The sequence below is a fragment of the Rattus norvegicus genome, chromosome 7, assembly GCF_036323735.1.
Source record: "Rattus norvegicus strain BN/NHsdMcwi chromosome 7, GRCr8, whole genome shotgun sequence".
Taxonomy (NCBI): Eukaryota; Metazoa; Chordata; class Mammalia; order Rodentia; family Muridae; genus Rattus; species Rattus norvegicus.
In genome coordinates, this window is record NC_086025.1 from 119,567,092 (window position 1) to 119,593,772 (window position 26,681).

At 47.5% G+C, this 26,681-nt stretch overlaps 2 long non-coding RNA genes across 4 annotated transcripts; one reads left to right on the forward strand and one right to left on the reverse strand.

The window, feature by feature from the left end:
- Positions 1–293: 293 nt before the first annotated feature.
- On the reverse strand, positions 294–1,469 carry LOC134479764 (uncharacterized). The gene is made up of 2 exons (XR_010053463.1): positions 1,174–1,469; positions 294–388 (listed from the first exon to the last, which is right to left on the reverse strand). It is a non-coding gene; the product is annotated as an uncharacterized LOC134479764 (long non-coding RNA).
- LOC134479763 (uncharacterized) lies at positions 1,468–26,030 on the forward strand. Of its 3 annotated transcripts, XR_010053460.1 has the most exons (5): positions 1,568–1,591; positions 2,727–2,890; positions 8,155–8,261; positions 18,552–18,678; positions 25,501–26,030. It is a non-coding gene; the product is annotated as an uncharacterized LOC134479763 (long non-coding RNA). The 3 variants fall into 3 exon arrangements; XR_010053461.1 differs by lacking the exon at positions 2,727–2,890 and having other exon boundaries at positions 1,549–1,591; XR_010053462.1 differs by lacking the exon at positions 25,501–26,030 and having other exon boundaries at positions 1,468–2,890; positions 18,552–19,814.
- Positions 26,031–26,681: the final 651 nt, after the last annotated feature.

A 26,681-nucleotide genomic window follows, 5' to 3' on the forward strand; every position in this document is an offset into this window, starting at 1 on the left:
TGCAGCAACAGCCACGCAGCAGGAGCAAGGAGAAAGGAACTGCCCTCCCCACCTCTTCTGTCCTTCAGACAGCTGATTCCTCCCACTTCCAGGACCACCAAGGTCACGCTTGGCTGACCTGGTGTCTGCATTGACCTTGCCTGGCTATGGGCAGCTTCACCACTGCCCAGGGCTTGATGTCCTCATAGTAGCTTCATTCCCATGGACAAGTTCTTGCACATGCTTCTCTCCCTGGCCCTGTAGGTATATTAGTTACTTACCTTACGCTATGACAAAATACTAACAAAAGTGACTTTTGTCAATTTATTTTCCATCAGGTTGAGGGTGTTGCCCTTCATGGTGGAGAGGCCATGGTGGCAGGATTTTGAGGCAGCTTTTAACACTGTAACTGCAGTCAAGAAGCAGAGAGAGAGAGATGAATGCTGGTGTTCAGCTCACTTTCTCCTTTTTATGTACCCAAGGACCTGAGCCTAGGGAATGGTGCTGCCCACATTTAGAATGGCTCTTCCTAATTTTGTTTTTTCCAGTCTGGAAGATTCTTCACAGGCATATCCAGAGGATTTGTCTTCCAGGCGTTAATATATCCTGTCAAGCTTACTCAATATTCACCACCACAGCAGGTATCTATGCTTGGGAGGCCTCAGTTCACTCATGGCTTATACCTGACGATTCTCCTTGTGGGTAACAGGCATTATCCAATCATCCTGTCATGGTCCACCATGGGAGGCTGAGATTATAGAGCCCTTCCCTGAGTTAGGTGTCAGGAGCATATGAGAGAGAAGATGCTCAGCTTCCTCAGAGTAGAACACTCGATGGAAAGATTAGTCTCCTGGGCCTGGATGGACATCCAAGGTGGCTCTGATCAATGATCACCCTACGTGAGGAGACTTAAAAGAAAACTTATCTCTTCTCATAGTCTAAGGCTAGAAATCTGAGGTGGAGGTGTTAGTAGGGCCGTGATTCCTATGGGGCTCTTAGGGAGGGTCCTTCCTGCCTCCTCTAGTCCTTAGTGACTCCAGATTCTTTGAATTGTGGTCATGGTACTTGTACCTCTGCCTCCTTATTCACATGGCTGACTTTGTGGTGTCTGCCTGTCTCCTCCTCCCCTCAAATTATACTGGCTAATTAGATTTAGGGTTCAACCTACTCATTAAGGTAAATTGTCACTGTCACCTTGGCTGGATTTAGGATCACTTTGGAAACACATTTCTGGTGGTTCTATAAGGATGTCTTCCATACTTGATGGGTCTCCAATCCACAATGAAGGAAGACCCGCCCTGATATGGGTGGCACCATTCCCTAGGCTGAGGTCAACGACTGTGTTAAAGGAGAGAGCTAGACACCAGCATTCATCTCTCTTTGCTTCCTGACTACAGATTCAGTGTGACTTCAAGCTGCTTCTGTGACTTATCATGATAGTTTGTGCCCTCAAACTGTGAGCCAAAATGAACCCTTCGATCTCTAAGCTGTTTCCGTTAGGTATGTTGTCATAGAAACAGGGAAGTAACACACCTCTCTTCGGTGGCTGTCTATCAACCCTTTATTACCACACAAGGTCATATTCTGTGTTCCAGGAGGACATGAATGTGGGGTAAGCGGCATTCAACTCCCTACGTGGTCTCTTCTAGCTCTCTACTTTCTGAATTAGGCAGGCTGTTTTTAAAAAGAGGATCAGAGCGATAGAATGTATATTATAAGAATATTATAAATAATGTTGTAAACAATATAACTGAATATATGTTATAAGGGGGAATTTATTGAGTTAGCTTATACCATAGAGTCTGGAGGACCAGATAACTCGATGGGTCTCCAATCCACAGGCCTTAGCAGTCTCAATCTGGTACTGAAGGTCTGGAAACCCTTGGGCAGTTGCTGGAGTTGAGTCCACAGTAAAAGGCCAAAGAACCTGGTATTTGATGGGCATTTGGTCCTGCATACATTGCCTTCCTTGAACTCCCCTTTCTCACCCTTGCTTCTGGGACTCACCCTTTGTAGGATTCTTCCCACACACAAGGTGGGTATTTTCGTCCTAGTGGCTGTCCTGCATGTCACCTCTTTCCCCACAGACAGGCATGCAAGTGTCTCACTGGTCGTAAGCATCTCTCAATCCAGGCAGGCTAACCCACAAGACGAAGGGTCAAACTCCAACCACCCAGTCTTGTGAGGGGAGCAGCTGGAACCTGAGAGGCCATACTGCTTCCCTGCTACACACAGTCCATACTCCTTCACGGACCATAGCCCCACAATGGTCTCCCAAAGCCTAGCCTTGTACTCTCCTGGTCGCATTATCAGGTCCCAAGGTCCCAAGCGCCCTTGGTGTGGAAACTCCCGAGGGTTCCTGCTGCATCTGCCGAGCACCATGGATGACAGCCGAGACTTCCCACCAGAACTGGTCTCTGGGTGTGAACTCTGTGAGGTGGCCTCTTATTCCCACCCTCCAGGGACCGGGGTTGGGTGGAAGACAAGAGAGTCATAGCTGAAAGGGACCTTAGGCTACACCTGAAGCCCCTTACCTATATGTGGTCCTCTGTGGCCCTCTTCAGAGCCCTTTCCAGCCCTCATGTGATGGCTGGGAAGTCCTGCCATGCCTATCCCACACCCCCCACCCCCAGTTAAATCTGACCCATCGATACTGGCAAAATGATAGAAGCTCCTGGGAAGCATCCCAGAGCCTGGGAGCTGCCCGCCGGCCATCATTGAGGAAAATAAATCTCTCTCCCTGATAGCAGACAGTGCCCGCCGTATTTCATAATTGGCGAGACGAAGAGCCCCGTTTTTTTTTCTTCTTCCCGAGATGTTTGGGAATAACTCAGTTTAAAAGACCACGTCCTAACAACCGGAATGGGCCGATTATTCCAGCACAATCCACTGAGAATCGTTGCCGTGCACGGTAGGCAAATGCGTCTGAATGATTGCCCAAAGTTTGCTGAGAGACTCAGGCTCCCACCGCCAGGAGACACGTTAACGCCCATTTGTTAAAAAATGTTTTTGAGGTTTATTTCCAATAGAAGGATTTCTTTCATTTAAGTGTGTCCTCTGAAATGCTTACGGTGACAAGGCCATCCATCTGCCCTCTCCCTCCAACTCTGCAGTCTGGAAGTTGTCTAAGGTCTGCGGAATCGTAGCCTTGTTGGGGCTGGAGAAGGATGGACCCCACGCCAGTGGGAGAAGCAGGACACGTCACTTGTGGCACCTAGGGGCCGACTCATCACACAGCTGCTCCTCCACGGGGACCACTGTGTCCCCATTGTTCCTGATGTAGAGCATTAGAGTGTCTATGGGAGCCAGTGGGGGTTTTCATGGACGAGGAGATGAGCAGGTAGATCAGGAATGGAGACTTCAGGAGTATCTAGGACTACCTCCCAGCTTCTCCCATGGGGACTCTAGGAGAGGAACAAAGGTCAGGGCGTCCCCCCTGGCTGCTAGGATGTGATCCTTGGGCCCTTGGCTTAGAAGCTGTCTTTTCCACCATAGAAGCCTCCTTGGGTTCTGAGTTATCTATGGGCATCAGGTGTTGGTCAGAGCATCCAGATGCTTCTAGGGACACCTCAGCTGGGCAGTGGCCCCCCTTACCCAAAGTCTTAGTTTGTGGCATGTGGGTTTAGGTAGGTGATGCCAATTCTCCTTTGTGGCCCCAGAGCCCCCGAGTGCTATCTGTTGACTCTCTGCTGAGAAGCGAGGACCCGGGCTCTCCTCTTAGCTCTTGTCAGCCTAGCCTAGCACAGAGGCAAGCCAGTTGTGAGCTTCAAGCATACAGGGTATTTGCAGCAGGCAGGGGACAAAGCCCTCACCTCCTTGGAGTACTCTGTGCACCAGGACCTCCGTCCCCTGACCTCTCCCTGTGTTCCTGTTCCTTGATCACCACCAGGCTGGATTCTGAGACTGACTTCCGGGTCTAGTGGGGAAGGAGAGGCCCCCGTGTTGCTCTGCCAGAGCCCGCTCACACCCGCTCCTGCTAGCTGAGGGATCCCTGCCAGCCCTGTGGTAACTGGTGGAGGCCAGAAGCACCACTGTAATTAACAGCTTTATCTCGGAGGTGCTCTCTTTGTTCCAGCCTGGGGAGCTTTTCACCATTCTTCTCCAGCAAACAAGAGCCTTCCACTTCAGAATGCATGCTGCTGGGAAGGAGAGTGGTTGACTAGGGATGGATAATGAAATGGAGGCAAGGGTGGGCAAGACATCCCCAGGGGGCCTCAGTCACCGGGCTCCATGCACTCAAATTTGGATGCAGAAGCCCAGAGGGCTCCTCTGCCAGGAGGGAAACTGAGACAAGAACCACCTTGTACACCAGGGTGGCCTGGGCTCTGCCAGCATATGCCTGCCTCTGTGCGTACATGGTGTAACTTTCCTTTCCGGAGGTGAGCATGGTACTTGGGAAAATGAGGTCTTCTTTTGGGGTTCTTAGTCTCACTAATAAAAGAACTTTAAAAATGGACTCAGAAGGAAACCGGGGGACAATTTTTTTAACACTTGAGAGCAAACCAACAGGGCAGGCAAGTGTAAAATCCTGGCAAATGCACTGAGGCCGGTATGTGAAGGTTAGATTAAGGGAAAGAGAAGGAAACATTAGCACTAGGCACTGGGATCAGAGTTCGTCTGGTAATAGGATCTTGATTACCAGGATAAAGAACTGATCAAACACATATAGTCAGATAAAACCAAATGAACTCAGCAGTGTGTGTGTGTGTGTGTGTGTGTGTGTGTTATATGTGAATGTTTTGTGTGTATATATATGTTGTGTGTGTATGCATGTATGTATTGTGTGTGTGTTATATGTGAATGTTTTGTGTGTATATATGTTGTGTGTATGCATGTATGTGTTGTGTGTATGTATATGTTGTGTGTATGCATGTGTGTTGTGTGTATGTTGTATGTGTATGTTGTATGTGTATGTATGTGCATGTTATGTATTATATGCCTATATATGTGTATGTTGTTTGTGTTGTGTATGTATGTGTGTGTTGTATGTATATTGTATGTGTATGCTGTATGTTGTGTGTTGCATGCATACATGTATGCATGTTATATGTATGTTGTATATGTATGCATATGTTGTGTGTGTATGCTGTATGTATGTGTGCATAACAACAGTAAAAATTAAAAGGTCACGAATTAGAGTGCAGAGGGACAGGGAGGGGTTGGAGATAGGGGAGAGGGGAGAAATGATAAGAATATAGTACTCATAGGATATTTAAAAAATAGAAAATAAAAGAAAGATAACTACAGGTAGATGATTAAGAAAGGAAAAGCACTCTCCAGAACAGAAATAGACTGCTGGGAGGTGGGAGGAGCCCAGAAAGAGCTGGTCCAGGAGCTGCTTAGTCCCTTAGAAGCTGTTTCTGTAGCACTGCCTCCCCTAAGCTTGTACATCTCCGACTGCTCTGGTGTATGCTCTGTTAGCCAGCTGAAGCCAAGGTGGAGATTTCCAGTGTTCCTCTGCAAACCGGCCTTTTTAATGGAAATTCTGACCATCAAAGAACTAAGCAGGCATTCAAAGAGTTGGAGAAATTCAGATTTATCTGCACAGGTTTGGATCCAAGCTAATATTCTGTGAAAGTCCTACAGCGGCCCACACTTTCTTTTAGCTTTTGTAGGTTAGATGGTCTTAGGTCCAAAGTGGGACCCAAAATAGCAGTGCTTCTGACAGTGTTCTAAATGACAACCTGGGCTCAGCGATGGCTGACTCTCACCAGGTAAATAGAAGAATTGCTATTTAAAGTCAGTGTTCCTTAGAAATCTTGTGAAGCCAATTTCTGTTTGAAAAAAAAAGCCATTACTTCCCTTCTCTGTCCTTACTACCACTACCTCTGGCAATGGGCATCTGATTAGAGCAGGCTATGAGTCCAGAATTCCCATGCTAGCCCCCTGGCTGTTATGGCCCTACAAACCACTTCCCACTGCTCTAACTCCTAGGTTGTCCTGGCACCCCTCTCCAATGCTACTTGCTCCCCATAAAACTGCCAAGCTTTCCCACCAGCTACCCTTCACCTCTGAGGCAGACTAACAGTTTGATTCCCAAACAAACTGTCCTTTCTCCCCATGGAGTAGTCTAGTTTAGCGGTTTCACAGTATACTACTTACAGACAGCACTATTGAAATCCCTGTCTATGTGGCCATCTAAGAGGGCAGTCTTTGAGGCCCATGCCCACTGAGGGAAATTCCTGTTACATGCTTGCGGGAGCAAACCTTGCAGGGAGCGGTTCGAACCAAGAGCTGTGCTTTGACCAGACATCTGTGGCAATCATTTCTCAAGGCACTTTCTTGAAGGTAGAGGAAGGGACTCTACCAAGCTATCACGACATAGCACACTTAATACAAACTTTAAGCCATTCAATTCCTACTCAATCCTATAGTTTCTAGCCAAGGATTGTTATTAGATTGTCATAATATTAAGTAGTAATTTAATTCCATTCCATGCACCCATGATCAGGGTATAAATTTTCTCCTTTCCCCTTTAGCCCGACCATATTCAGTTTCTTGTGTGAAGTTTGGGTGAGGAGGGACTTTGAGTCTGCCTCTGAGGACTGGCCTGAGCATGCAGTATTTGTTATATGCAGCCCTGGTAAAGGAGGGGTTTCCAATCCTCCACTATCAAGTGCTGGGTTTTCTATGCTAGTCATATGTTTCAGTCCCTCCTATCCTGCCACGGTGTTTCCAGGTGCTTGACGTGTCTGCCCCTCCATTCTGAGACACTCATTTGTAATATGGACCATGATGCCCACTTCTACAAACAGTCCTGAGTGACTAAGTTTTTTAACAAATTTGAAAGCAATCTCGGAGCTTGAGCATACTCATCTGAACTCCATGTGTCTGTTTTCTCTTTGATGTTTCAAGAGGTTTAGCTATGTTTGGTCTGATTTTAATGGAGTTCTGACTCAAAAGGGCCAGGTGGCTTCCTCCTGCTCAACACAGACTTATTGTTCCTCTGTATCGTCCTCATCTTGGGCTAGTGGGAGAGCCAGGCTCTGGATCTGCCTGTTCTGTTTCACTTGAACTATTACTGTGAGTGATAAAAGTTAGTGGGACATAGAGGGGACCACGGCCTGTGCCAGGAAGAGGGAGGAAGGCAGCCCAGAAGAGCAAATATTTCTGGGCAGTGGGAGAAGGATTTCTGGATACATTAGAGATGTTGAAAGACAGCCTAAGAATGCTGGAGGACATCAGGACATCCAACTGGTCAAGCATCAGTGCCTGCCAGAGTCCCAGAGGCAGATTTTTCGAGGGTTATTGGGAGACTGTAGGACCTCATTCTCTTGTGGTGGGTGGGGGACAGAAGCTTTGAAGCTCCCTGTCCACAGTACTGATCACATGACCTTAGAGAGCTATGTGATCTTCCTGAGGCTTGGCGATTTCTCTTCAGCATGGCAATTACAAGGGATCAAATTTAGAGTGACACAAAGATAGTCTTCCTCCCCTATCTAAGTTCCTCAGAAGGGCCACAGAGGTTGTCTCTTCCCTCTGTCTCTTCTTGCATTCTAGAATCTGGACTCCCCCTGGGCCCCTTGCCATGATACATGCATCAGCACTTGGTCCAAGCGTGCTTGCCTTGTTTTCCTCAACCACCCTCTGCCTAGCTTTGTCCAGACATGGTGTCTGTATTTCTCCTGCAGGCTTTGGCTCACTCAGTGTCTCCAAGTCTCCCCAGATGACTATACAACAAACATCCTAAGTACTGAGCGGGGAGGATGTCATCTGTGCCAAGACACAGGTGCCAGTGAGGCTTCTGGGTCTAGACCCTTGTCCCCAGCTTCCTACCTGGGTGCTGATGTAGCCCTGCAGTGTAGGCATGACTGTCAGCGAGCGTTGGGTTGGGTAGGGTGTGCTGCCCCCCTAGATGTCCCAATCCCAGAGCTCCTGGGCCTGGAAGGGGCAGTCCCAGTCCTCACAGCTGTCAAATCCAGAGGTTGGCATTTTTCCACGTACATGGTGCCACTCAGAGATGGATTGGCCCCAAAGCCAGCACACAAAACAAATAAATATTTGTTCCAGAAACCCTTGCGATGTCAGGTTTTATTGTAAGTACATCTGGCGTGTGACAGGCAGATAAATCTTGCCTGTGTTAAGATTCTCCCTGCTTCCAAGCCCTGGGTCCTACTGCTTGTCATTCCAGGGTCATGTGGCTCTGCCACTAAGACACAGTTTTTTCCATTTCAGTTTGTCACCCAGCGAGAACCTCAAACCCGGGAGGCAACCACCTTACTGCATCCTGTCTCAAAAAGATCTCTGTCTCCCATCTGTTGTCTCTTCAAAGGGCCACCAAGGTGGGCAGCATTTCTTCTGAGCTCCATTTGGTTCTTTGGGTTGAGTAGTCCCTGAGCATCAGGGAGGATGGGCTTCCTGAGTGGAGCCTAGGCCTAGGCCTCAGGAGATGCCTCTGAGGCAGAGAGGGGCCTCTCTATAGCAATACCCAATAAGTCTTCTCTGCAGGAAGACTTTGGTCCTCTGCAGGAGCCGGCAGGCAGCTGCAGTCCATGGAAAGCCCCCATGGGAAAGACAGCTCCTCAGTGTTCTTCTCCTGGGCCTTAGGTGAGGGCCACACTGAAGCTCTTAGCGTGTTGATCACTCTGCCTTCCCGTTTGCTTCTGTGGAGTTCATGGGTATAAGAAGTATTTACTGGGAACACAGGAGGCTCTTGGCTTAGGATAACTTTGGACATGGCTATGCCCCTAGTGCAGGAGTGTCCATTATGTGCCACTGTGAGTAGAGAATCTCATCCTGTTGTCTGGGCATCATCACCCATTGGAGCTCACATGTCGGTGCCCAGTCTGGTATCTGCTTAGGTCCACTGTGGCAAGGAAATGCTAGGTGTGTCCTGGACACATGTCTGGGTGCTGGCATTACAGGTGGGGAGGAAGACAGTGCGACCTGAATCCTGGGAATGAACGTTAACTCTTTCACTGCCCAGAAGTGACGTTCTTCATTTTGAAGGTTAGGTGGTCATTTTCCCATGTTCTACCTTGATATTGCTATGGAAAAGGAGACTCCAATGCCATCCTGAGTGAAGGAGTTTGGAAATTCTACCAGGGGAGTTGGGATTGCCATGGTAAAGCCTGCTTGGAACCCATCGGAAGGTGCTGGAGAAGGTGTGTGGTCAATGGGTTGGGCCAGGCAAGGTGCTTCACTTTTGTGCCCGACCACACAAAGGCAGATCTGTCTCTCTATTTAGGTCTGTTTGTATTGTCAAGTTCAGCTTGGAGCAGCAAACCTTGCTGCAGAACTAGTGAAGTAAGGTGGCTTTGAAGGCACACAGCCCCTGTGATCCCAGCAGCTAGGAGGCAGAGGCAGGGAGACAGCATGAAATGTGAGGTCAGTGTGGTCGACACAGCGACTACCGGTCCAGACAGGGATCCAGAAATAAACAAGAGGAAATAGGGAAGAAAGAAAGAAGGAAGGAAAGAAAGAAAAAAAGGAAGGAAACTTAGAAAGAAGAAAGAAAGCTAGCAAAAAGTTTCAAGGAACTGGAGCAGGGGTTGGCAGGTCACCACCGGGGGCCAGAAGTACTTACTATGTAGTTTGGAGAGTTAAAGTTTTCCAAGAACACTGTCATTCCCATTAGCTGAGGTGCCACCGGCTGTCACTTCATGCATTTGGGAGAAGCTGTCCAGACCCAGATCTAACAGTTGGCACAGACACCTTGGAACCATTCATACCCTCACCAATACAGGCTGCAGAGATTCTGGACTTAATCAACCAAGTTTTAGATGGGGTCTTACGTAGCCAAGTGTCATAGTTAGGTTGTTTTTAAAAACTTGACACAAACCTAGACAAACCTGGGAAGAGGGAAGCTAAGCCCAGAAATAGCTCCCGTCAGTTTGTTCCGTGGGCAAGTCCGGGATGCTTTCTCAATGGCAGATAGATAAAGGAGGGCCCAGCCTATTCTAGGTGGTGCCATCCCTGAGCAGGTAGTTCTCGGGAGTATAAGAAAGCAGGCCAACCAAGCCAGTAGGCAGTCTTCCTCTGTAGCTTCTGCTTCAGTTCTTGTCCTGACTTCCACGGGTGATGGATTGGAAGCCATATAAGCCCCTTTCTCTTCAAGTTGCTTTTGGTCACGGTTGTTTACGGACTCAAAAGAAAACTAAACTAAAATGCTCAGACCTGCCACAAACTCCTTATATAATCAAGGATGACATTGGCTCTCCTGCTCCATCTCCCAAGACTTGCCATTTTTAGGAGTGAATCACCATACTCTGTCTTTATGTTTGTTTTATTCCACCCCCCCACCCCAGTTTTCATGAGCATTTGGTGTGCATGAGTGCATGCATGTTTTTGTGTGGAGGCCTGCAGGGTAAATCAATCAAACCCAGAGTTTGCCGATGCAATTAGTCTTTTTTTTTTTCCTTTTCTTTTTTTTTTTTTTTTTTTTTCGGAGCTGGGGATCGAACCCAGGGCCTTGCGCTTGCTAGGCAAGTGCTCTACCTCTGAGCTAAATCCCCAACCCGCAATTAGTCTTGATAGCTGCCTTGCTCTGGAGGTTCCCTGTCTCTGACTTACAGGACTGGAACTTTAATTCCATGCCCCCAGCATTTATGTGGGTTTCTGGGGATCTGAACTCTGTTCCTCACACTCACACACACTTCAACAGCTGCACCGTCTCGCCAGCCTCCGTTCTTTCTTAGAAGAGGTAAGATCATGATGGATTTTGAAGTCCCCTATCCTTCATGCCCCCTGCCCCTTCCTCTCCCTCTGTCTGAAGACTCAATCACTCAGTATGTCAGGTACCTATGCATCAGTCCCTTGCTTTATACATAAGGTGCCCACGGTGTATTTAGCAGTGATTGTTCGCTTGGTTTTATATGAAAACTCACATTCTTTTTGCGCACTAAAGAAACCTGTGGGAAGTTCTCAGTTTCTTGCTCCCCACCCCACTCCCCCATGTATGTATCCCTTCCCAGTCTGGGCACTTGGACCACTTCCCATCCCACTGCCACACATGGCCACCCAACCCTCTGTGGACTTGTGGGGTTTTTAAAAAATCGTTCCTTATGGCCTCTGTGAGCGTTTCTGTGTGTGGGTATGTGTACATGTATGCAAGTGTCCAGAGAGGCCAGAAAAAGGCATCAGGTGGTTGTGAGTGTGTGGGTGTTGGGAACTGGACTCAAGTCCTCTAGAAGAAGACCAAGATGGGTAGCCTCAGCCAAGAGACTAAGACAGTGAGTGTAGTCAAAAGGGCTGGATTACACAGGGAAGGGCAGTTGGGTGTGGAGAAGTTTAGGGCAGGGGGCAGGGTTTGTCAGTCATATGTGTAACAGGTAGGGACTGAGGGATCCTGAGAGGACCTGAGGCCAGGCCAGCTCTGATAGGTTAATTAGGCATCTCAACCATTTGTGCCAGGGTTTGAGACTCAACACCCACCAGGAATGCAGAACCCCCACCATGGCTCTGTGCTCTGACAGACTGACCTGCAGCATTTGCTGGGCTTTTCCTCCAGTTAGGGATGAGCAGCTTGCCTCCCACCCCCAAACCCCCTCTAGAGGCTGAGAGCTAGCTTTATGCACTACCTAGGCAGCCCTCTAGTGCCCAGCTGTTTGACTGAATCCTAATGCAGGGGTTGCACTGAAGGCATTTTGGGGATGTTGTCAGCCAAGCTGGCTTCCAATAAAGGAACAGCCTTTTGATAAGTCAGCGGAAGAGCTCCCAAACAGAAAAAACAGTTTCTATACAAGAAGAAATCCTGCCTGTGTTTTCTGGGTTCAATCCCCAGCACCAGGGAAAAATCTTCCTTTGTTACTTATGTATGTGTGTGAGTGTGTGTGAGTGTGTGTGTGAGTGTGTGTGTGAGTGTGTGTGTGAGTATGAGTGAGTGAGTGTGAGTGTGTGCGCACGTGTGCATGTGTAGTACATGTGTGTGAGTGTGTGTGAGTGTGAGTGTGTGTGAGTGTGTGTGAGTGTGAGTGTGTGTGAGTATGTGTGTGCATGTGTAGTACATGTGTGTGAGTGTGTGAGAGTGAGTGTGTATGAGTGTGTGAGAGTGAGTGTGTGAGTGTGTGTGAGTGTGTGTGAGTGTGAGTGTGTGTGCGCACGTGTGCATGTGTAGTACATGTGTGTGAGTGCAAGTGTGTGTGTGAGTGTGTGAGTGTGCATGTGTGCATGTGTAGTTAGTACATGTGTGTGAGTGTGTGTGAGTGTGAGTGTGTGCATGCATGTGTGTGCATGTGTAGTATGTGTGTGTGTATGTTTGTGTCTGTGGGAGTATGTGTGTCTGTGTCTGTGACAGTGGCAGTGTGTTTTTGTATTCCTGCCTGGAACATGAACACAAAAGTTTCTGCCTGGAATTGTCCATTGTGAGGCAGCTGCAGCTAGTTGGAGTTCTTACTGTAGGGAGCAGACTCAGGCCCGTGACATTAAGAGATTTGTCCGTCTTGTGAAGGATGTTGGACTTGCGACATGCTTTGCTTGGAGATAGGAGATTCTGTTGCAAGGCTGTTGATAATGCAGACCCTCGATAGATGTCTGTGCTGTGCCACCATTGCTTCTGGCCCTGTGGCTGGCATGGCCACTAGAGACCTGGGACATTTCTCTGCATACACATCACTGCCCAACTGGCCAGAGGGCTTAGCTGGAACTCACCTTTGAACTTAAGATATGTAGGCAAGTCCCTAGCCAGTGCACTGCAGGGCTATCCTGAGGTTTAAATTCGATTTTATTTCTTGAACACTGACATTCATCCTGGCAGCATTTACAGAACAATGTGTTTGTTCTCTACCGATTTTTGGTTTTGCCTTGCTGTGCGCATGGTGGGTATCGATTGCATCATAGGCCTTGTGTCTGAGAACCGTAGTTTATGTTAGGCCCCGGGTCTTGTTAGCTTGCTCTGGAGGGGGCTCATTGCTTTCTTGCTGGAATGAGGGGCCCTAGGGAAGTCAGGCTTGCCACACACTCTGCTCTGCACACAGAACAGCTCAGAGCAGGGCTTGGGCACGGTGGGGCTCAGCTACCTTGGCCTCAGGAGTGATGTGTACATGTTTGTGTGTGTGTGTGTGTGTGTGCATGTGTGTGTATATGTGTATGATTGTATATATGTGTGTATGTATGATTCTATTTATGTGTGTATGTGTATATGATTATATGTATGTGTATATGATTGTATGTGTATGATTGTATGTGTATGATTGTATGTGTGTGTATGTGTATAAGTATGTGTGTGTATGATTGTGTGTGTATGTATGTGTATATATGTATATGTGTGTGTGTTCGTGTTGCTGTTTCTGTTATTCTTCAGTGTCAGGTCTTCAACAAGGGGATCTTTTCACTGAGGGGTTACTTTTCTTCTCTATAAATATCTCATTGACTTGCTTCTGACCTTTACAGAAGCCGATTCTATCTTTTTTGTTGGTTTGTTTGTTTTAAAGGTAAGGAGTCCCTCTGCAGCTCAGACTAGCTTACTATGTAGTCCAAGCTACCCTTGGCCCCCCAACTCATCAATCATCCAGCTTCAGCTTCCTGAGTGCTGGGATTATGGGAGAAGGCCACTACTTGGGGATCAATGTCCTTATTTTTTTTAAAGACTTTTTAATAAATATGTATAAGTATGTGTATCTTTGTGTTGGTTTGACATGAGTGCAATTGGCTGCAGAGGTCAGAAAAGGGCATCAGATCTCCTGGAACTGGAGTTACAGGCAGTTATGAGCCATCTAATATGGGCACTGGGACCTGACCTTAGTCTTTCTGGGAGATTAGCAAGTGCTCTAATCTCTGAGCTGTCTCTCTAGACCCCCCTGTGAATTACATATATGATAGAGGACTTACTACGCCTGGAATCTTGAAGAGATAATAACTCAATTAAAAAGGCAAGGGATTTAATTAAAAACTGGCAAAGCATTGTTATCAAAACTCTTAAGGAGGCCGAGACTGGAGGATCACTAGTTTGAGGCCTGCATGGGCTCCAGAGTGATTTGACATTAGTCTGGTCCTTTAGTGAGACCTGGTTGTCGAGAGTGTGGTTAAGTGTGAGAGCATTTGCTTAGCATGCCTCAGGCCCCGGATTCCATTTCCAGCACAGCAAAAGGAGGAGAAAAGGAAGGAGGAAGAGGAGAAGAAGGAGGAGAAGGGGGAGGAGGGGAAGGAGGAGAAAAGGAAGAGGAAGAGGGGGAGAGGGAGGTGGGAAGAAGGAGAGGAGGGGAGGAGGGGGAGGAGGGAGAGAAGGAGGAAAGACAGGAAGAAAGAAAGAAAGAAGGAAGGAAGGAAAGAAAGGAAGAAAGAGAGTGAAAGTATGACTAGACCTTTTCTCAGGCAGATAGTTTGGCCTACCTGAACATGCACAAGTCCCCACAGCCATCAGAGAAAGAGGTAGTTCAAGTCATGATGAGTCACTCCCATTAAAGAAAATGTGGAGAGGGCAAACCTTTGGGTGACAGGGCTTCACAGGGTTTTAAATGCAGTGGTTTCTCTGATGACTAATCCAGAAGTTTCCTAAATACAAAACTGCCTATAATGCAGAAAACCCACATGTTCCCCAGAGCAACAGATCCATACAATGTGTCCTCAATACAGCACTTACCCAAGCAGGAGGCCAGAGTAATGCCCACCAGCTCGTGAATGGACAAAGCATGGGACATCTATCCAATGGAACATTATTTGTCAATAAAGAGAAATAAAGTAGCTGGCTACCCTACGATATGGGTTCACTTTGAAAATGATGCTAGGTTTTAAAACATTGGGCTGAAAAAGCCAAACGTGTATGATTTCGTTCATATAAAATATTCAAAGTCGGCTACTTAAGACAGCTAGGAAATGGACAGGGTTTCACAGTGAGCTGAGGGGTGGTCGGCCCCTATTCCTCATGGTAAGGATGTTCTAGAATGTGTTCTGTGGGCATACAATGGAGCGACTCTGTGACAAGCTGCCGGATGACTTACTTTGCCCAAGAGAATTATATACCGGGCAAATTACATATCCAGAGGGCCAATCATGTTCTCTCCGTGGTTCTGAAATTATACAGATTTTCGTAGTTCACCCACTTTCATTACATTAGTGCGAAGCCACGTTCTTGTTGGCCGCTCACTTGAATGAAGAGGCTTCCACAGTAGCTGTAGGTTAAAGCGTTGATCGCCTTTGAGAGCGCCTCTATTCTCTGCCAGCATTTTGAGTTTTATCAAGTGCTGTTTTCACCTCTATTTCTGTGATTATGTGTGTTCTTTCATATTCTGCTACCTTTGTGTCTGACAAGAATAGATTTTTTTTTATATTTTTTTATTTTTAGGTAGAACCGTTACTGCAAAAATCCAACTTGGTAATGATCCTTCACACTACCTAGGGATTCTGGGATGATATTTTACATTCCTATTTTTTTATGGAAGATTTTTCTCTTTTATCCGTTTTTTCATGATTTTATTTGTTTATTTATTATAAATAATTGTATATATTTATTTCTTAAATGATCCATAACTCTTCATCACAATTCTTTTTACATATATACCGTGAAGTGTCATCATTTCCACCTCCAATTCCCCGCTTTGGCTACCCCACATGTGTTGCACCCAGGGTGTCTCTGTCTGATCTGCAGCTTGGGAAGCCACTGCCTGACCCAATACTGAGGAGAGTTACTATGCTCATGACTTGTTTCAGAAGAATTTCAGGTTTGATTCTTGGTTAAGAGTAAGATTTTGTTGCTTAGTGGGTGAGAAACTAGCTGTGGCCATGACCACGCCCACCAAGAAGAAAGCCACACCTCTCGTAGCTGTCTACTGCCAACTGCTCCTTAGTGAGCATCCGTACCTGGTGCTCGCCTTTGCCGTCTCTGCTGGGATTCTGGCCACCTTCATCTTGTGTGGGTCTTGTGCAGATTCTGCTGGGAGTTCACGAATGCAACAGCCACGTCATGTGCAGCACACAACACTTCATAGTTTTCCTCTAGTGTGTTGTCAGATATTCAACGTCTTAGTTGAATATGCTTTTATTTCATTTTAAATTATTTTAAGGCTTACCTTTAGGAGAATGTACTGCCTCGATGATAGGGAACCCGAGTTTTCCTTTCCTCTTTAAAATGACTTTTGCCTTTGCACATCGGAACTGTTACCTATGATACACGAGAATACATTTTGAGAAACCATATCATTGAATGACGTAATGACGGCTAAAATGGAGGCACATGCTGTGTCTTCCATGTTCTTTTTCCATGGTTCTGTGATTGGATCTTAATCTCCAGGCCCTTGTCCTTCTGTGGTAACACCAGGACCTTCCCCATCCTGTAACCCATGGGCATTTTCTTATTCTTCGTCTCTTCAATTGTCTTGACTAGCTGCAGTCTGAAGGAGGTGAGATAGCTGGATTTCACAAGGGCACAGATGGGTCGAGAGGTGTCCCTGGGCCCCTAGCCTGTGAGAGGCAGAACAGAAACAGACTTGCAGCAGATCACGTGACTCCTCAGCTTCGGGGCTATTGTCTGGGCAGTGTTTCACATCTTAAGATCGCTCATGGATTTCTTTTCTTCATTGCGCAATGGTGGGGATGGGGCCCAGGGTACCACACATGCTTAGCATATGCTCTATTATGCTATACCCTTACTCTGGTGTCCCGCATGATGCCTGCGTGCTCCTGGACTTTGGGTAGACCCTAGCAATGAAACCTTTGACAAAGGCTGCCTAGGAAGAAGCTGATTTTGTGCACCCTAGGCAGAGGCTGTGCTGGAACCACGATGCAGGGACTCCGTGTCCCCCGCTGGCCTCTAAGCTGGCATCAGCTTAGGTAGAAAAGTCTGCAAGAAGGATGAACCTGCCAGCATGCGCATGTGTGTGCGAGCACGCGCATGCGCAGAATGCCTGTGGTCTCCTTGCTAACAAAGGAGAATTTATAGCCCAGCCGCAGAAGTGAGGATGTGAGACCTCTCAACAAGTTCACCATAAAAAAACTGGTAGCTATCGATTCTTGCTGCCAGGCCGACTGAAGGAGGAGTTGCTCTCCTGATGTAGTAGTGATGCTTACATTTCAATATTTCCTTTAATTACTTAGAAATGACAATGCATGTTGGCTCAGTGATAAATCAGAAGCAGTTTAAACAACGTCATCAGGAACCGAAGTGCACACATCCCGTGGTTTTTATCTCAGCTGATGGGAAAGGGTGTAGACCCAGTGTGTCTGTCTGGGAAAGGGTGCAGACTCTCTCCAACACACAGTGTGTCTAGGAAAGGGCGCAGGCTCTGGCTCTGGTCTGTTAGGCTCTGTTATGTCAATACAGCTGTTGTCCGCCTTGAGTGGGCAAGTACTGGCTAGGGCCGGGTGCTGAGAGTACCGAGAGGCAGGGATGGAGGATAGATGAGATCCTGTGTGGCTGTGTGAGAGATCCTGTGTGAGAGATGAGGATGCCCTGCCAGGAAGTCTATGGTTTTCTGAGGTGTAAGTCAGCTAAGCAGTGCGCTCCTGTCCTGGTTGGCTATTTCTCTGACCACTCATAGGCTCACTACCAAAGACCCTTCGTGAGTAACCAACACACATTGCAGGGACCTCAGAGCCTGTAGCAAAGAGTGGTCAGTTTCTCCCAAGCTCTGTATGCATTCTGGGTCCCGCTGTAGACTTGCTGGGGATGGGTCAGCAACTCACATAACTGCTGAGCGTAACTTGACAGGGGAAGGAAGGCCCAATCACACGACAGGCATTGAGTAGATGATACCTTTATGGGGTTTATTAAATGTATCTGTTTTCGAGTGAGGACTTAAGTTGTGCTTGGAGCAGAAGATAGCAGAGCCGGTTATAGACATGCATAAGCACCCAAGTGATTAGGGTAGAAACCTGTATGGAGGTCAGAACTAAGAAAGGAGCTACCCTCTCTGATTTATTGTGGGTCCTGAACATATGACAGGAGAGCACCCCTCCTCTGGTCTCCGAACATCCTTCCTTTGTCCCCCGAAACTCCAAGCCAAACCTCTGTGGCAAAGGCAAACTTCCTTGGTTCCATTTCCTCATTCCTGGGAGTGTCTAGATGCAACCTCTAAGCTTCCATAGGGGTGGCTCTGCATCATTAGCGAGCGATTCCACCCAGGGTTTTCCATTCATATCACCAGTGAGAACCAGAGCAAACCAGAGATGACAAGCCAGAGCCCAGTAGGGGGGAACCCACAGCTGCTGATACAGGAGTGCTCTGATGGCCCCTGCTTACTCCTGGCATCATTTATGTGGAGTAGAGACAGGCAGTGTGATGTGAGGACATGGTAGGTGGACGTGGCACTTAGAATTTCATGGAGTATTTCATCTCCCGTGCCCTGCTGACAAGGCTCCAAGGGTCTGTAAGAAAGGGCCACTGGTTAAGATAGCCACTGGAGGTCATGGGGTGGAGTAAGGGGAGAGAATGAACTGGGGAAGGGAATTATAGTGGAGGGGGCGGGGTCACAGAACTCATTGACATATTAACAGAGGGGGACTTTTGTACCAAAGGGTCTAGAATGACTCTCTGTCTTCTGGCTCTTAAGCCTGTGTGGTGGTTTGAATATGATTGGCCCATGGAAAGTGGCACTATTAGAAGGTATAGCCTTGTTGGAGTAGGTGTGTCACTGTGGGGGTGGGCTTTGAGGCTTAAGCTCCGCCCAGTACAGATGAGAGCTTTCTCTCAACTGCTACAGAAGGCCATCTCCTCCTGGCTGCCTTTGGGTCAAGATGCAGAACTCTCAGCCTCTCCTCCAGCACCGTGTCTGCCTGCACGCTGCCATGCTTCCTGCCGTGATGATGATGGACTGAACCTCTGAAACTGTAAGCCAGCCCCAGTGGAATGTTTTCCTTTATAAGAATTGTCTTGATTGTGCTGTCCATTCACAGCAATGGAAATCCTAACCAAGACACCCTATCAATATGCCAGGATTTAGACTTTCTCACCCAAGATGCTTTACCACCACATCGGCAAGATGCTCAACTGTTCCTACCTTGAAGGGTGTTTACCCTTCATTTCCTGCTTATAATACCTTAGAGGAGCCATTTGGAGGCTTCACTGCCTTGGTTTCCTGTTGTTTCTCCCATTTCCCTAGCCTGGTTGCCATAGCGCTACTGTTCAGGAATGGGTGGTGGGACATCCAAAAGCTCTTTCTAAATAGGCTGAGAGGTTTCTTCTGTGTTCGACTGCATTGCATTGGTTGGTCTTGGACATGCAGTAACTGCTCCAGCCTTGGTCCAGGACTAAGGAGACAGACTCTTCTGGAACTTAGGACATCGCTGCCTAGAAGCTGCACACTCAAGTGCACAGGATGTCGGGAAGTCCCCTTCTCAGGTGGCAAATCCATGATCTTTGTTGGAGAACTTCATGCCTCTGGGTTTTGGTTTTCTTGTTAGATAATAGCATAATTTATAAAAGAAGAAGAAAATCACATGTGTCTCAGAGTACATCTGCAGCCAAATGAAACCTCACACAGAATATCCATGCAAGCATGGTTGTCCTCTATAGTCTCTCCTTACACATGGAGCTAATGCACATCACTACTGATTGGTCCTTCCATGAGTACATATTTGGTGCCTACTGTGTGTGTAGCTTTCCAGTGCACCGAACCAGAGGTGGAAGGAGCCTGAAGCTGTCTACTTGTAAATTTATGGTGTTTTCCTTGCAAGCTTGTTGTCCAGAAAGCAACATCATTGTTCAGTAACTGGGACATGGCAATAATGCATTTTAATGGAAATTTAATTAATTTCAAATGATTACTTCGTTGTAAGTAGAAGGAAAGAAAAAAATCGTTGAAAATTGGCAAACGGGGAAGGAACACTTTTCTATAAGTGCACAGAGAGAGAGAGAGAGAGAGAGAGAGAGAGAGAGAGAGAGAGAGAGAGAGAGAGAGAGCAGCTGCGAACATTGCTAAAATAAGAAAACACAGAGCTTGAGTTTGTAAAGTTATTTCCTTAATTTGGAGGGTTGTTTCAACTTGTTCTCAAATAAAAAATTGAAGGACCCAAGCTCTTGGCTTGGGGAAATTATCATGGGAATCGATGGAAGGTTTTTCTTCTTAAATGCTGCTCGCTGCTCTCCTCTGTGTATGGCTGTGCCCCCCCCCCCCCCGTATTAGTTTTGGTTGCTACTGCTATGGTAAAACACTGTGACCAAGAGCAAGTTGGGAAAGAAAGGGTTGATTTGGCTTAGGTTTTCGAATTTAGAGTCTGTCACTGAAGGAAGTCAAGCAGGAACTCAACGAGGTAGAACCCTAGAAGCAGGAGCTGAGGCAGAGGCCCCGGGAGAGCAGGGGGTGAACACACTTACTGGCTTTCTTCCTTTACCTACTCTGCCTGCTTTCTTTTTTTTTTCTCTCTCTTTTTTTTTTCGGAGCTGGGGACCGAACCCAGGGTCTTGCACGTGCTAGGCAAGCGCTCTACCGCTGAGCTAAATCCCCAACCCCTCCTGCCTGCTTTCTTATAAAACCCAGTACCACCAACCCATGGTTGGTACCACCCATAATAGTCTGGGTCCTCCCTATCAATCCCTAATTAAGAAAATGCTCTTTGGGCTTTTTTTTTTTCTGTAGCCTAATCTTACAACTGCCTTTTCTCAATTGGGATTTGCTTCTCTCCGATGACTCTGTCAAGTTGACATAAAATTAGCCAGCACTGTGGAGCTGTGCTCTCTAGTGTGTGTAGCTGTGTTCTCCACTCACTGCAGTGGTACTCCCCTCTGGGTATATCTGTGCTCCCCCAACTGGGTATAGGTGTGCTCCCTGCTGTGTGTAGCTGTGCTCTCCACTGGGTACAGCTCTGTTCCTCACTGCATATAACTGAGCTCCCCCTGGGTGTAAGTGTGATTTCTCCTGGGTGTAGCCGTGTTCCTCACTGGGTCTAGCTGTACCCTCCACTGGGTGGAGCTGTGTTCTTCATTCTGTGTGGTGATGCTCTCCTCTGGGTATAGCTCTTTTCCCCAAGTATAGATGTGTTCTTCCTATGTGTAGCTGTGATCTCCACTGAGTGTAACTATGGTCCCCTCTGGGTGTCTCTGTGCTCCCCTCTGGGTATAGCTGTGCTCCTCACTGGCTGCCGCTGTGCACTGTGCTCAGTGCCTCGGAGGTTTATTTCCATGCCTTGATTTTTGGAAAAATCATACATCTGAGGCTCTGCAGAAATTCAACTGAGGCCGGCATCCATAGCAAGCACAGGAGAGACCCCAGATGAAACAGAGGTGATAGTGACCACAGAGGACTGGTGTATGGTCTGGGGGCTTCCTTCCTTCCTTCCTTCCTTCCTTCCTTCCTTCCTTCCTTCCCTCCTTCCTTCCTCTCTCTCTCTCTCTCTCTCTCCCTTCCTTCCTTCCTTCCTTCCTTCCCCCCCCCCGTCTGTGTGTGAATGTGTGGCCACATGAGTATTTGGGTACAAATGCACACATGTGAACCTGTGTAGAGGTCAGAGGACAGCTTCTGATGTTACTTCTCTGTGCTACTCACCTTTATTTCTGAGACAGCCTCTCTCACTGGGACCTGAGGCTCAACCAGTAGGCTAGGATTGATGGTCAGCAAGATCCAGGGATCTCTGTCTCTGTGTCCCCAGTGTGTGCACCACCATGTCTAGATTTCTAAAATTTATTTTCTTAAAACCTTATTCATTTAATGTATGAATACTCTGTTGCATATACATCTGCAGGTCAGAAGAGGGCATCAGATCCCCTTACAGATTCTTGTGAGCCACCATGTGGTTGCTGGGAATTGAACTCAGAACCTCCAGAAGAACAGCCAGTGCTCTTAACCACTGAGCCGTCTCACCAACCCTCAGATTATTATTTTTTTAAAACATGGGTTCTGGGGATCAGACTCGGGTCTTTGTGCTTGCAAACTAAGCCTTTACTGACTGAACGCCCCTCCGGCCCTGCTCTCCCATTTTTGACTTTTCGTTCTGATCAGGTTTGGCTTGGTCTCTGAATTGGAGTATTTGATTTCAGTTCTAGCTTAGTAGAGCACATTGCCATCCCCTCTGCTATGTGACATCCACCATGTCTGAAGACTTCTGAAGGGTGTTTCCAGGTCACATGGTCCAAGCTTTCTCTCCCTTGCAGCTGGCCCTACAGTGTCTTTTCTTCCATTTCTCTTCCGCAGTGTTCAGGGCTGTGTGTGTGTGGATATTTAGCCACCTGTTGTGAATAAACCTTGATTTGTGGTGTTGAGCAGTTTCCATGGTGTAAGTTTTTTCACTATGGGAGGCTTCAAGCTGTCCTGGTAAAGCCACCAACTGCTGAGATTGGCAAAGGTGCATCTCCAGCTGACTCTGGAACACTTGCCCACATCCCCCTGCAGTGCCCTTTTTTGATATGGACTGGGTGTGGATTCAGTTTTAGTTTGCTTTTAATTTCTGTGACAAAACACTGACCAAAACCAACTTGGGGGGGGAGGGGAGAAAGGTTTAATTGCTTTATAGGTCACAGTCTACCATTGAGGGAGATCCAGACAGGAACTCAAGGCAGGAACCTAGAGGTAGGGCTGGAGACAGAGACCACGAGGAACACTGCTCCCTGGATTGCTTCCCCTGGCTTCCTCAACTACTTGTTTTTATATAGCTTAGGAACATCTTGGCTCACAGTGGGTTGGGCCTTTTTCTCCATCACCTATCAATGATGAGAATGATCCGAAGGCGTGCTCACAGGCTATGCTGATAGAGGCCATTCCTCAGCTGAGATTTCCTTAGACAGAATCAGTTTGTATGCTCACTAGATCAGCCTGGTCTGTCAGGGTGTGTCACTTCCCCTTCCTTGATGGGCTGTCTGAATGCCGGACACCTTAGGCGGTGTCCTTCCCTAGCTACTACAGTTACCATGGAGGCTACAGGGATACAGAAGCTGGCTTCGGTAAGGACACAGACCTCCTCGTGGCCTTACCAGGTGGCTTAGTCTATCACAGCATGGTGGCTAGGGTAGAGAGAATCTCTTGTGAACTGTATGGAACCATCACCTGTCAATAAAAGACTGACGGCCTGTGGTGGTTTGAATATGCTTGGCCCAGGGAGTGGCACTGTTATGAGGTGTAGCTTTGTTGGAGGAAGTGTGTCATTGAGGGTGTGGGCTTTAAGACCCTCCTCCTGACCAAGTGGAGGTCAGTAAGTATTCTGTTAGCAGCCTTCAGATAAAGATTTAGAACTCTCAGCTCCTCCTGCACCAGGCCTCCCTGGATGCTGCCATGCTCCCACCTTGATGATACTGGACTGAGCCTCTGAACCTGCAAGCCAGCCCCAATTAAATGTTGTCCTTATAAGAGTTGCCTTGGTCATGGTGTCTGTTCACAGCAGTAAAACCCTAAGACATGACCTATTAGCTGAGGCAGGAAATAGGAGGTGGGAATTCCAGTAGGGAGAAAGGAACTCTGGGATAGAGTCAGACGCAGGAAGAGATTCTCCCAATCTCTGAGGAGTTGGATGTACGAAACTGAGAAGAGGTAACTAGCCACGTGACTCTCGTAGAATAGAACAAACAGGTTGATTAAGGCATGATCTAGTCAGGGAACAAGCCAAAGCCAGTGACCTAGGCATTTATTCATACATGGTAAGTCTCAGAATCATTAGTTTGGGAATCGGGGTGTAGGTGGAAAAGCCTGGGGTTGGTTGTAGGCTTGGTCAGTGAGGGGAGCTTTAGGGGTAGACCCTTCAACAAGCAGAAGCTACAACACCCCAGCTGACCTCCTGGGCACCACACATCTTGTTACTGTGATCTCTTGGCTGCAGGTAAGTGGCCATGGCCAACACCAATGCCAAGGGGATAGGATTCTATTTCTTGGTAAGAGAAGAACAAGGTCACATTTCCAGAGTGTGTTTGAGATTGGAGAGTGCCGTGTGGCCTTGAATATCCCTCTGCTCCAAGTAACCATCTTCCTAGGGAGCTCTATGTGTATAAATGAAAACACGAGACCAATGGATGGTGGTACTCTTGACCGAGGCAGAATCTGTGAAGCTAAATTCTTTAGTCGTGCTTTAAAAGAGCGCATTCCAGAGTATTCCTTGAACTTAACTGAAGAGAAAGAACCTGAAATTCAGAGTATCTTTTTGACCACAAGAGCTGCTATTACCAAACGATCAGACACAGGAGATAAATAGCAAGATACACTCAGATCCTCAGAGTGGAGTGATCACCTTGCAGAGCATGTTTCCCCAGTGTTAGCCAGTGAGCTAACATCCCCTGCTAGCAAGTTCAGGGACCCAGCCCTTGTCCCCACATCCCTGCTTCAGGTTTGTGTGGTCCTTATTGTATCTCAATGATGGATATGGATGGTTCAGGCCAGTCCTGGCTCCTTAGGGTGTTTGGTGTCAGGGCTGTGTTATTGTGGATTCAGAGTTTAATGGCTTGCTTCATTCACCAATTCCTTAGTTCATATATATATCAATCTATCGATCCATCGATTCATCCATCCACCCATCCATTCATCTGTCCATCCATCCATCTTTCCATCATCTGTCCATCCATCCATCCATCCATCCATCCATCCATCCATCCATCCATCCATCTGTTGTTTTTCTAATTCTTCTGTGTGTCCCTGTTTCCCCATTCGTGAGATGGAAATCCTCAGAGTCCCACTTGGAAGGCTGTGCATGCAGGACTGAGTTATAACCTGAGTATCTGAGCCTTGCTGGGCACAGAGGAGGGATTCACTGAGTACTACCAGCACCACGACTGGAGTGGTGAACCTTGACCTTGTGGTAGTCATGAGGGTTCCTGTTGTGGGATATTTCCTGCCATCAAATCGGGCTGTGCAGAGTCATGGCACTGATATGGCCATCTAGGGATTTTATCTCTAGCTGGACCTTAGGTGAGCTGTGGTTCAGATCTCCATTTCATCAGCGGCCCCACTAGAACTGAGTCCCTTTTCTTTCCCCAGGACCCATTCCCCAGGGGCTTTGGCCTTTAGCATTGGAGCGACCCACCACCACTCAGGTTCCTTCCATGGTGGTCATCACACTAATTGGATACTCATGGCCATGCTCCTTGAAGAGGCCCCATTGGCTACTGTGGTCTTATCACTATTATAAATGGTCTTTACTAAGTGTCTCTAACCAGCTGCCCATAAAATAATGAAAGGAAAAGTGTTCTTATTAAAGAGTTTATTTGGGCTGTAAATGTGGGGCTGCCGATTGTGGCCTATGAGCCACAGAAGGAGGCTGTTTATTACAGTGGTTTGATGGCAGCGGTGATTAAAACTCACTGTAGACCCAGAAGCCAGGGCACACAAGAGACAGGGCTCTCCACAGGCTGGATATGGTGTCCTGGGATTACCTCTGGAGGCAGAACCCTGGTGGAGGGTCAAGGTGGACTCAGTTCGGGCTCTAGTCAGGAGGAGCCTCTGAGGCTGGGCTTGGCTGGCTGAGTCTTCTGGGGTCTCCCTGGGATGACCAGTAGCTCTTCCTCTAAAAGCTTGGGTTGTAGGCTTCTGTAATATAAGCTCCACCTCTCCACCGCTGGGATCCCTCAGCTGTGCCAAATTAGAGACCTATGTGCACCTATAGGTTATATAGCATACACTATATAGCACACACTTTCTGAATCCACCCCCACTTTAGATCTCTCAACTGAGCTCAGTAACATGTTTTTTTTTTTTGTTGTTGTTGTTTCGTTTTTTGTTTCTTGTTTTTTACCCTAAGGTGCCAAGTGCAGACAGAAAGCAGGGAGGTGATGGCTAAGGCCATTCATTCCATTGTGGTCTGGATGCCAGAGACCTGCTGCAGGGGACGAAGATGTTCACAGAAGGACCACTATGAAGCTAGCCTTCCCTGAGACCACATAGAAGCTGGCTTGACTCCTCTGCTTGGGCCAACCCCCTGACTGCTGGGGAATGTGAACGGAAGCCATTTTTACCAACCCTGCCTGTCTCTGCGACACATTTCAATGCCAAGTGGCTTTTTTCCCCTCCTCAGCTGGGAACTGAGCCCCAGAACTTCCTAGCCTCTTCTCTGACACCATATATTGTGTTTGCTTCAGCACTTCCCCTCAGAATTAGTGAGCCTTGGCTGTGTTCTGGAGGCTGGGAAGATGGCTTTGGCTCATGGGGGTGGAGGTCAGACTGAACCTTTGTGGCCAGGATTGTCATTTGGTCCATCTAGGCAGCTATCCATGACCCCCAGTATAGTTACTTTTTTCTGTCTCTGCAGTAAAACACCACTATCAAAATCAACTTATAGAAGAGAGCGCTTATTTTGGCTTATGGTTGTAAAGGGAGAGTCCAAAATGGTAGGAGGCATGGCAGGCAACAGGAACAAGGAGCCAAGAGATCACACCTCCAACCACATTCAGACAAGCAACGCCTGGGGGTGTTCAGGGAGGACGGAAGTGGGATAAGCTATATGCTTTCTAAGTCTGTCCCTAGCAGTGAACTTCCTCCAGCAAAGCTACAACTGTTAAAGATTCCGTAACCTCCCTGAGCAGTAAGACCAGCAGGGTACCAAGTTTAAAACCTGAGCTCATGGGGAAAATTTCTCCTTCAAAACCTCAAAACTCCCCCTCCCTGGTCTTCCTTGCTCATACACAGCAGTGAAGAGCTGACAGGGAGTACAAATGTCACACGTGTCTGTAAAGTCTTGTAATTCTCCTCAGATGCCCTGGCTACACCCAGCCTCTTGATGGCTTCTTGTCCAGGAGAGCTGCCCCTTCCTCCCATATCCTGCCAAGGGAGATGGTTTGCTATCTTTTGCCCAGAATTGTTCTAATGGACCGAACTAGACATTTCTTTATTCCCTTAAGATTTGTTGACACTTTATTGATGGTCTAATCTATTATCCACTTTGGCAAGTACTGGACTTTTCCGTGTTTGTTGGGTCCGTTTTTC